Below are 10,724 nucleotides of genomic sequence, written 5' to 3' on the forward strand. Positions count from 1 at the left end.
CTGTGTTTCTGGGGAGCACACGTGCCCTATTGTAAAAAACCTCTAAAAAAAAAAAAAAAAAAAAAAAGATGTTAGTACGTGGTGCCTTAAAGAGGCGGGCGCATCACCCTGCAGGGCGGAACTGGTCCTGAATGGGCAGGGGTGGGAAATGGAACTGGGAAGGTGATCTCGGTCCAGCTGTAACATGCATGGCTGGAGCCTCCTCCATGTGGCACGGTGAAGGGCCACTTAATCCTGTTCTTTATCAAGATGCTTTTTATTATATTATCTGTTTCAAATCTGTGATCCACCCTCAGCCAGCCCTAGTGTACTCGTGAAGGCCTACAGACTTGAACAGTAACCTTCTCAGGCCGGGCTGCCTCACAAAGCATTGTGTTTTTACTGCCACACTGGCCCCTTAAAAGCAGTATTGTTTTGAGGCCAGCAGGCAGTGTGGTGGTTAAGACACTAGCCTCCCACATGGCCAACTGCAGTTCGAGTCCCAGACCTGGTAGCTTGAAATTCATGCTGGGTGTGTGTGTGTGTGTGTGTGTGTGTGTGTGTGTGTGTGTATGCCCTAAATCCCAGGAGGAGAATGGAGAAGGGATTGCAGTGTGGCCATCCCCCCTGGGGAGTGATTTCTCACTATCCCTCTCACTGTCTCTTTCCTGAACGCACATACCCTATGTCAAAAAACAAAAACTAGTATTGGTTTTACCTTATGCCCTTCATAATCATACATCACTCAAGGCTATTTTGAATTTTAGCCACCTTCCAAGTTAGGAATGATTTAATTAGAGAGAAAGTGAGAAAGCAAGCTGTCAGGTCCAGGCCTTGAACCATGGTCTGCCATGTGGGAGTTCAGCACCCTTAACCACCATGCCACCTGCTGGCCCTGATGAAAACTTTATTCTTGATTGGTCATGGACATTCAGTGGTAACAACTGAGAATCATCTTGTTTTCTAGCTACTGATGGGTTTTGGTAGTTTAAGATGCATCATATTACTTAAAAATCCAGGAACTGACTGAGCCAGAACCTCTGAAAGACAAAGGGATTTCAAAAAGTCTGTGGAGAAATGGAATTACAGTATGAATTTATATTGGTGCAAAAAATTGAAAAATCCATGCATAGTTATTTCATAATGTGCATTTTTCTTTTTTCTTTTTCTTGCCAGAGTGTGTGTGCACTACCAGAGAGAGAAAGAGAGAGAGAGAGAGAGAGGCTGAGAGAGGAAGAAGAAAGCATTCGTCAGCAGGCACAATATACTGCAATCCATTCTCTTTGCTCCATCCTGTTGAGATTTAGAGCATGTACCCACTTAGATATGTTGTATATTCTTCCAAGCTACTAGGCTAGGGTTCAGCCTGTGATTGGCCACATGGAATCTGGTTCCCTTAATCACTAAGGTACAGGGCTGGATCCATAATACACATTTTCCATGAACTTTTCAAAGAGCCTTCATGTGTGGTTGGTGTGCAAGTCTCAGTGAATGGCTTCTCTCTTAACACTACCATTAAAATATTTGGCTGTGTTCCATTGCCTCTGTGTTTTGAATATACATTGTGCTTATTTGCATATCCTCTAGCTATTGCCCAAGATCAGTTTGCTTCTGTTTTTAAACTAGACGTTCTTCCCCTCTCCTGCAAAAAAGCTAGAAAGCAACATGAACTTTCTTACTGAGCTCTATTACGTTATAGTTTAAAACAGAGCGAGAAGTTGGACAGAATCATCTGGAATAGAGGTCAAAGTTGTTATTGTTTTGTTGTTTTCGCTCTCCCTACCCTCATTAGAAGTTTATTATTGAACCTGAGTATGATGACTCTTGTTATTTTAAATATTGACATGGCTTGAGTCTAGGTTCTGGCAGCTTACTTTCTCACTTTCTTTCTCTCTGTCTCTTCCTGGTGAGTGCATGTGCCCTGTAGAAAATTTAAAAAAATAATAATAATGACAAATAAAATGTTGACTTTTTTCAGGGCTGGTGCGTGGTGTGGTGGTTAAAGGCACTAGAGTCCCATATGGCCGACTGCAGTTTGAGTCCTGGACCGCGTGGCTTGCTTTCTCACTTTCCCTCTCTCTCTTGCTCTGTCCCTCTCTAGTATATATAAAATAAATAAATAAAGCTAAATAAAATAATTCTTTTAAAAAATTGACTTTCTATTAAATGTTTTGAATATTTAAAAACTTTTAGAAGAGGGTGTATAGGGTGTATAATTTGACTCTTTAAAAAATTGGGTATGTAAATGCAAGTCCTTTTTTTGGAGAATTTTTCTTTTTGTTGTAGGGTGCATGCGCTAGGTAGAAAGACACAGAAAGACAGAGAGACAGAAAGCAAGAAACCACCCCCCAGGAGGGATGGCCATGCCACAATCCCTTCTCCTCCATTTTCCTCTCGGGATCTTGGGCACACACGCACATGCACCTGGCGTGAGTTTAAGTCACCAAGTCCAGGACTCGAACCGTGGTCGACTACATGGGAGTCCAGTGACAGCCATTACACCAACTGCTGGTTCCCCATCTTACATTTTTCACAAAACTTAATTCAAAATGGATTATAGACCTACATAGAAAATATAATCTATAAAACACCCAGAAGATAACATAGAAGAAAATCCAGGTGACCTTGGGTATTACAATGATTTTTTAGATATGACACCAAAGGCATGCTCCATGAAAAAATAACTGAGAAGCTGGACTGTATTAAAATGAAAACCTTGGGACCAGCGGGTGGCGTGGTGGTTAAGGCGCTGGACACTCCCACATGGCCAACCACGGTTCAAGTCTTGGACCTGGTGGCTTGCTTTCTCACTTCCCATCTTTCTCTCTCTGTCTCTCTCTGGTCAAATTAAAATAAATGGATGAATAAATAAAATTAAATAAGTAGTAATAATAAAAAAGAAAATCTTTTGTGAAAAACATCAATATGCGGAGGAAAAGACAAATCACAAGCTAGAAGAAAATATTGAATGGTTAGAAAAGTCATAACTTTTTTTCTTATGTAAAAATGCATTATGACATTTCTGACAACCCAATATTTGTAAAATATGTACCTAATAAAGGACCGGTATCCAAAGTGTACAAAGAACTCTTAAAATTCAAGACTAAGGAAACAAGCAACCTAATTGAAAATCAGTCAAGGGTTGGCTCTGTGGCATAGGAGTAATGTGCTGCTTGAGAGAAGCTGGATCCCACATGGCAGCTGTGGTTCGAATCCCTGGCCTAATAGCTTGAAACATGCTGGACTAATGCCCACGTTACAGTAGGCTGGAGGGCTGGAGAAGGGGCTTATGGCTTCGCCAGGCCCCGTGGAGGGTGTTCCTCTCTATCTCTCTCTTTTTCTCCCTGTCTCTGTCATATGCATGCATACATAGTCTATCATGAATAAAGAAAAAAAAAACAATAGGCAAAAGATCTTGTCCGCCCCTTCACCAAAGAAGATATACAGATGACAAGCACGTTAAAGATGCTCAGTGGGATGCCATACGTCCTATGGCAAAAACCTCTACAAGAAAAAGTGCTCAGGGACCAGCAGTTAGTGTCATGGCTATGTCGCTGAACTCCCATGTAGTTGACCGAGGTTCGGACCCGGTGGCTTAATTTCACACAGGGTGCATGTGTGTGCGTGCCCAAGATCCTGAGAGGAGACTGGAGGAGAAGGGATTGTGGTGTGGCCATCCTCCCTGGGGGTGATTTCTTGCTTTCTGTCTCTCTGTCTGTCTCTGTCTTTCCAGTGAGCACACATGCCCTATAGCGAAAACCTCCCCCCCCCCAAAAAAAGTGCTCAGCATCATGTGCTAGTTAGAAAATATAGATTAAAACAGCTATGAGGGATCGGCAGTTAGCATAATGGCTATGTCGCTGAACTCCCATGTAGTTGACCGAGGTTCGGACCCGGTGGCTTAATTTCACACAGGGTGCATGTGTGTGCGTGCCCAAGATCCTGAGAGGAGAATGGAGGAGAAGGGATTGTGGCGTGGCCATCCCCCCTGGGGGGTGATTTCTCGCTTTCTGTCTCTCTGTCTTTCTGGCGAGCACACGTGCCCTATAGCAAAAATCTCTCCAAAAAAAAAAAAACGATACTACAGCCATGTGAGGGTCCATCAAGTGGCATGGTGGTTATGCAGCTGGACTCCCACATCTCCAACCGCAGTTCAAGTTCTGAACCCGGCAGCCTGAAAATCACACTGGGATATGTGTGTATGTATGAGTGCCCGCCAGGATTCTGAAAGGAGAATGGCGGAGAAGAGACTGTGGCATGGCTATCCCTCTGGGCGATTTCTTACTTTCCTCTCTCTGTCCCGCTGTCTCTGACAAGTGCACGTCCTTTACAGCAAAAGCCTGAAAAGGAAAAAAAAAAAGAACCCAAAAAACAAAAAAAAAACAACTATGAGATACCATTACACCTTTACTAAAATGGCTGGAATCCAGAACACTGACAGCTCCAAACACTGGTGAGGATATGGAGCAACGGGAACTCTCATTATTGCTGGTTGGAATGCAAAGTGGTACAGCCACTTTGGAAGGCAGTTTGGCAGTTTCTCCCAAAAGTAAAAATACTCCTACCATATGATCCAGCAGTTTTGCTCTTTGATATTTACTCGAAGGAATTTAAAATGATGCACACACAGAAGCCTGCACATGATTTTTATAGAAGCTTTATTCATAACTTTCAAAAACTAGAAGCAACCGAGATGTTCTTCAGTAGGTAAATGAATAAACAAATGGTATGTACAGACTATGTAATACTATTCAATAATAATAATAATAATACAAAAGCTGTCAAGTCACAAAAACACGAAAAAAACTTCAATGCATATTACTAAGTTAAAGAAGCCAGTCTGGAAAGGCTCCATACTGTTCGATTACAACTATGTGACATTTTGGAAAAAGCAAAACGGTGGACACAGAGTTGCCAGAGGTTGTGGGGGTTGGAGCCGAAGGGAGGGATGAATAGATAGAGCACAGAGGCATTTAGGGCCGAGAAACTACTCTGTATGATACTGTAATGGTGGATACATATCATCATTCCTTTGTCCAAACCTACTGAAGGTACACCTCCACCAAGAGGGAGTCCTAAGGTAAACTATGGACTTCAGTTATAAAAATGTATCAATATTGGTTCATCACTGGTAACAAATGTATCATATTAATGCAAGATATTAACAGTAGGGGAAACTGGGACCAGCAGTTAGCATAATGGCTATGTTACTGGACTCCCATGTAGTTGACTGCAGTTCAAGTCCTGGACCCGGTGGCTTAAACTCACGCTGGGTGCATGTGCGTGTGTGCCCAAGATCCCAAGAGAAGAATGGAGGAGAAGGGATTGCAGCATGGCCATCCCCCCTGAGGGGGTGATTCTCTGTCTCCCTCTCTCTCTGTCTTTCTGGTGAACGCACGAGCCCTATAGCAAAATCCTCTCTAAAAACAAAAACAAAAACAGGGGAAACTGAGACAGAGTGTGGTGGGTATGTGGGAACTCTTCAATTACTGGTCATTTCCCTGGAAACCTAAAATTACTGTAAAAACAATAAAGTGTGTTAGTTCACAAAATAAAAATAAAGAGCTGTCAAATCGAACTAGTCATATGGAATGAAAAAATTTAGAGGATGTGTAAGTTTCTGATCCTTTCCTCTCAGAGTTCCATCTACTTAGTACCATGGATGGGTTACAACACTCATCACTACTTCTTGGTGTTAATTTGTTTGTTTGTTTGTTTTTAGTAAATGTGGATTGAGCACTAACTGTATGCTAGGTGTGCCAGATCCGAGAATGAGCCATATTGTCGCACCTTGAAACCTTAGTTTATTACGGGAAACAGACATAAGCAGATGACTAACACTTAAACCCTGTGTTGTGATTTTTAAAGGTATGAGCAAAGTGCTTTGGGCCCACAGAGGATTCATCGTCTCAATCTCCCTGGGGAACAGACTGTTTCGGGGAGGAGGGCCTGTCTGACCTAGGTTTTATTATTATTTTTTTCTTTATAAAGTTTATTAGTTTATTTCTTTCATGAGAAGGACAAGCAGAGAAAGATAGCGAGCCAGAGACACAGAGAAGACAGGGTCTCCATGCCACGGTCCACCTCTGTCTCCCAGCCAGCTGGGGCATGGTGTGCATGCCTGGGAGGTCCTAGAACACGAACCCAGGCCCTTTGTAGGTAGATCCAGTTGTGTGACTGTTGCACCACCCCCTGGCCCCACGACCAAGGTGTTTCTTAGGTATGAGGAACTGGCAAGTATGCGTTTGTTGGGGGTGAGGCTAGCAGCTGTAATAAACTCCAGAAGACATGGACTCAAACATAGCAGCTTTATGTTTTACTCACAGAACTGCTCAGCGGGTAGCTCACTTGCAAGCAGGTTGTGCACCCCAGGGTCCTTCCAAGACTGCTACACTTCTCTGTTTCCACTGGGGAGGGAGGATGAGAAGCACAGACAGCACAGAGGCTTGCCAGCCTTCGCCCAGCCTGGACACACGTCACCTCTCTTCACATGTCTTAGCAAGAGCTCATCCCGTGTTCTGCAAGCAGAGCTGAGAAGTGGCCTCTGCTAGGCAGGTGGTGACCACATGGGGTCAGGGGAAGGGGAGCCCAGGGCTCTCGATAGCTAGCGCTCTGCCTGCCACAGCAAGGGGAGTGTGGGGTCTGAGTCTGTGGAAGACATCTAGTGTGAGTGTGCTTTGGAGGGATTCCCTCTCACTGTCTCATTTTCCTCCAGGATGAGAATGAGGCAGCTGAGGGCACTTTTCACGCCACAGCTGTTTGCACTGCTGAGTGCTTCCTTTTAAATATATTAATTATTAAAGAGATGACACACCTTAATGAATAAACAAATCACGTGTGTGAAACCCTGTGGTCATGCAGGCCCTTGATGTGCTCGTGGGGTGTCCACATTCCTCGCATGCCTGGATGAGACAGCAGATGAGGGGGTGATGTCACTCTGAGCCCCTGGAAGGCTTCCGCATTTGTCGTTCTTTATTGGGTCTGCTCCTGGAACCACTGCTTTGAGAGGTACCTTTGAACTGCGATGTCTTCCGGGTGATGGACGAGACACACATTAAAATAAACTGCTGGGGCTGGCCCAGTAGCCCAGGGGTTGAGGGAGCCAGATCCCATACAACTGGGCTGTGATTTGAGTTCTGGTCCCAATGGCTTGGAAAACACACCAGGCGTGTGTGCATGTGTGCCCCAAGTCCCCACAGGGTGGGGAAATGGAGAAAAGATTGTGATGTGGCCACGGCCCATTGGAGAACGCTTTCTCCTTCTCACTTCTCTTTCTCCCTACCCCTCTCTGTTTCTCTCTCTCTCTCTCTCAGGCTAGTGCACATGTCTTCTGACAATTAAAAGAAAAAATAATCACTACTAATTTCCTCTTTTTTAATTGGACTTGTATTCAGGAGAGTGTCTCAACTAAGAACTTACAAGGGTTGAGAAATTAGTTTTTCTCCCTTTCACTCACACTCATGCACACACACACACGTGTGTTCACAAGGCTACTTTGACAAGTTAATGGAGAAATGGATTAAGGTCTGAGTTTATTTTAGTGAAAAAAAAAAAAAATCCTTGGGGCCAGCAGGGGGCATAGTGATTAAAGCACTGAACTCCTACGTGGCTGACTGTGGTTTGAGTCCTGGACCTGGAAGCTTGAAAATCATGCCAGGTGTGCATGTGCGTGCCCAAACTCCCGGGAAGAGAATGGAGGGGAAGGGATTGCAGTGTGGCCATCCCCCTGGGAAGTGATTTCTCACTTTCTCTCTCACTGTCTCTCTGTCTCTCTCCAGTGAGTGCTTGTACCCTATGGCAAAGTCTTTTTTTAAAAAAAGTAAATAAGTAAAAATCCATGCATAGTTTTTTGTAATATGCATTATTGGTGAACTTCTCAGAGACTGCTTGTATATGGTCTGTTTCTTTGTTAGTGTAACTTTTTGAGGAACTAGGAAACCTTGAGGTTGTTAATTATATATGCTTTCTTTAAAGAGATTTTAATCACTGAATACTAATGGTGACTTTTACTTTGAAAATAAAATTATACAGTTACAATGGAATGGGAATCTATTTTTTTTTCCCTGAGCTCTGGAAAACAACTTGAGGTTATATAAGATCCAGGCTTAGTACTAGCTTGACTTCTAACTAAGCAATAATTGTACTTTAGTATGAAGTGGTTCTTAGCAAAAGGTGAGCTCATATTATTTATTTATTTATCTATTTATTTATTTATTTATTATTATTTTGGAGAAGTTTTTTGCTATAGGGCACATGCGCTCACCAGAAAGAGAGAGACCGACAGAAAGCAAACCAGGGGGGGATGGCCATGCCACAGTCCCTTCTCCTCTATTCTCCTCTCGGGATCTTGGGCACACATACACATGTGCCCAGTGTGAGTTTAAGCCACCGAGTCCGGGACTTGAACTGTGGTCGACTACATGGGAGTTCAGCGACATAGTCATTATGCCAACTGCTGGTCCCCAGAGCTTGTATTATTTTTAAAAGCTTCATTCTTCCTTTTTTTTGGAGAGGTTTTCGCTATAGGGCGTGTGCGCTTGCCAGACAGACAGAGACAGAGAGACAGAAAGCGAGAAATCACCCCCCAGGGGGCATGGTCACGCCGCAATCCCTTCTCCTCCATTCTCCTCTCGGGATCTTGGCCATGCATGCACACGCGCCCGGCGTGAGTTTTAAGCCACCGGGTCCGGGACGCAAACTGTGGTTGACTACGTGGGAGTCCAGCGACATAGCCATTACGCTAACTGCTGGTTCCCAAAGCTTCACTCTTTCTTGAAAAATAACCTACACATAGAAAAGTGCAGAAATTAAGAATATTTTGTCATTGTTTGCTAGGGTATAAACCACACACATTAAATGTATTCTTTTGAAGTGTATTGCAGTTTTCAGTACGTTCACTAAATCATGTAATCATTGCCATTTTCTAATTGCAGAACATTCATCACTCCCCAAGTAGCCCTATACCCATTGGGAGTCACTCCACTTTGCCCTCCCTCCCGAGCCCCGAAAATCACCCAGCCTTCTGTATCTGAGGATCCGCCTATCCTAGATAATTACTGTAAGTGCAATCATATGAAGAGAATAAAACGACATATGGTCTTTTGTGCCTGGTTTATTTTTTTAATTAAATAACTAATTAATTAATTTTTACATTTTTCAACAAACATTCACTTTACAAATAAAAAAAAATTGCTCATATTCCATAGTTCTTGACAGTTAGTAAACAACTTCCAAATTTCAAAATACTGAATTTGAAAGATAATGTTCAAAATATTTCTTATAAGTTTGTATAATTTTGTTTGTGGCTCTATACCAGCAGAAACAGTATGGTTTTACATATTTTTGAGAAAATATTTACATGTCAACTACTCAAATGGTTGAAAAGCAAATGCCCAGCACACTAGTCACAAAGAAACCTTCTCTATTCAGCCCTGCCTACCAAGCGTGCCTGGTTTCTTGTACTTAGCATAACGTTTTCAAAGATGACCCCTGCTGTAGCTCGAATTAGCACTTCAGTTCTTTCCTTGCTTCTGAATAATATTCCGTTGTTTGACTACCCCTCATTTTGTTTATCCATGCAGCAGTTAAAGACTATGATCTCTTCTGTTCTCTATTCTTCTCCTCTTGTCTCTTCTTATCTCATCTCTTGTCTCTTCCTCTTACTCCTCCTCTTCCTGCTCCTTCTCCTCCTTCTCTTTCTCACTCTCTGTTTTCTTTTTTTAAGAGACAGGGTCTCTCCCTGTTGCTCAGGCTGGCCTCCAGCTCACGATTCCTGTCTCAGCTTCCAAGTAGCTGAGATGACAGGTGCATACCACCCGTGCTGGGCTTCTTTGTAATGTGTTCATTTCAAAGATTTGGAGCTTGGTTTATGTATGAGAGACCTCGCTGGAGCCTACACAAGGGCTGCACTGTGAGCCCCCCGACCACTGGGACTGGAAGCAGGGCAGGTGGTGCTGGGAGCTCCTTTGGTGGTTAGCCTCCAGGGCCCTTGTTCTTCACACACTGAGTGTCTGGGAGACGGCTGTGTTGACCTCTGCGGTGCTCCCCTAGAGAATAGGGTGATCGTGGGGGCCCAGGATGGAACAGAAACCCCACATGCAGCATTTCAGTTGACATTTTTTTTGGAGGGGGTCCTTAGGTTTGCATAAACATGGAATGAGCTTTTTCTCCTGGTATGAATGCTGACTCGTTTGTGGGCTCTGGTGGTTCTCAGCACAGTCCTGGGGACACTTTTTACCACATCTCGTGGGCTGGTCAGGGCCTGAAGGTCTGAACAGAACTCCTGGTCAGGAGTTCCCCGGCTGGGAGCCTGGCCCTGGGAGCCCGGAAGGTGTCCTGTGGCCATGGCTGGTGGTCCAGATGTTCATCTTCTTCCTGTCGGCATTTCTGTGGAGGATGCGATGGTGTTCACCCTTCTCACAGGGAGGCAGTCCCAGGAAAATCTCTTCAGGATGCACAACTACGTGGACTTCGGGGTGTTTATTCATTCATTCCCACGGAGCCTTTTTTCTCTTACTTCTTGGTTTTATCAGTGTGCACATTTTCTACTAAAACAGATGTCATGACAGGGGCATTTTGTTTTCTTTTAAGAATTACATATTTCAGGACCAGCAGTTAGCATAATGGCTATGTCGCTGGACTCCCGCGTAGTCGACTGTGGTTCGAGTCCCTAACCCGGTGGCTTAAACTCACGCTGGGCGCGTGTGCGTGCGTGCCCAAGATCCTGAGAGGAGAATGGAGGAGGG

This window comes from Tupaia chinensis, unplaced genomic scaffold, assembly GCF_000334495.1.
Source record: "Tupaia chinensis unplaced genomic scaffold, TupChi_1.0 Scaffold000634_1, whole genome shotgun sequence".
Lineage (NCBI taxonomy): Eukaryota > Metazoa > Chordata > Mammalia > Scandentia > Tupaiidae > Tupaia > Tupaia belangeri.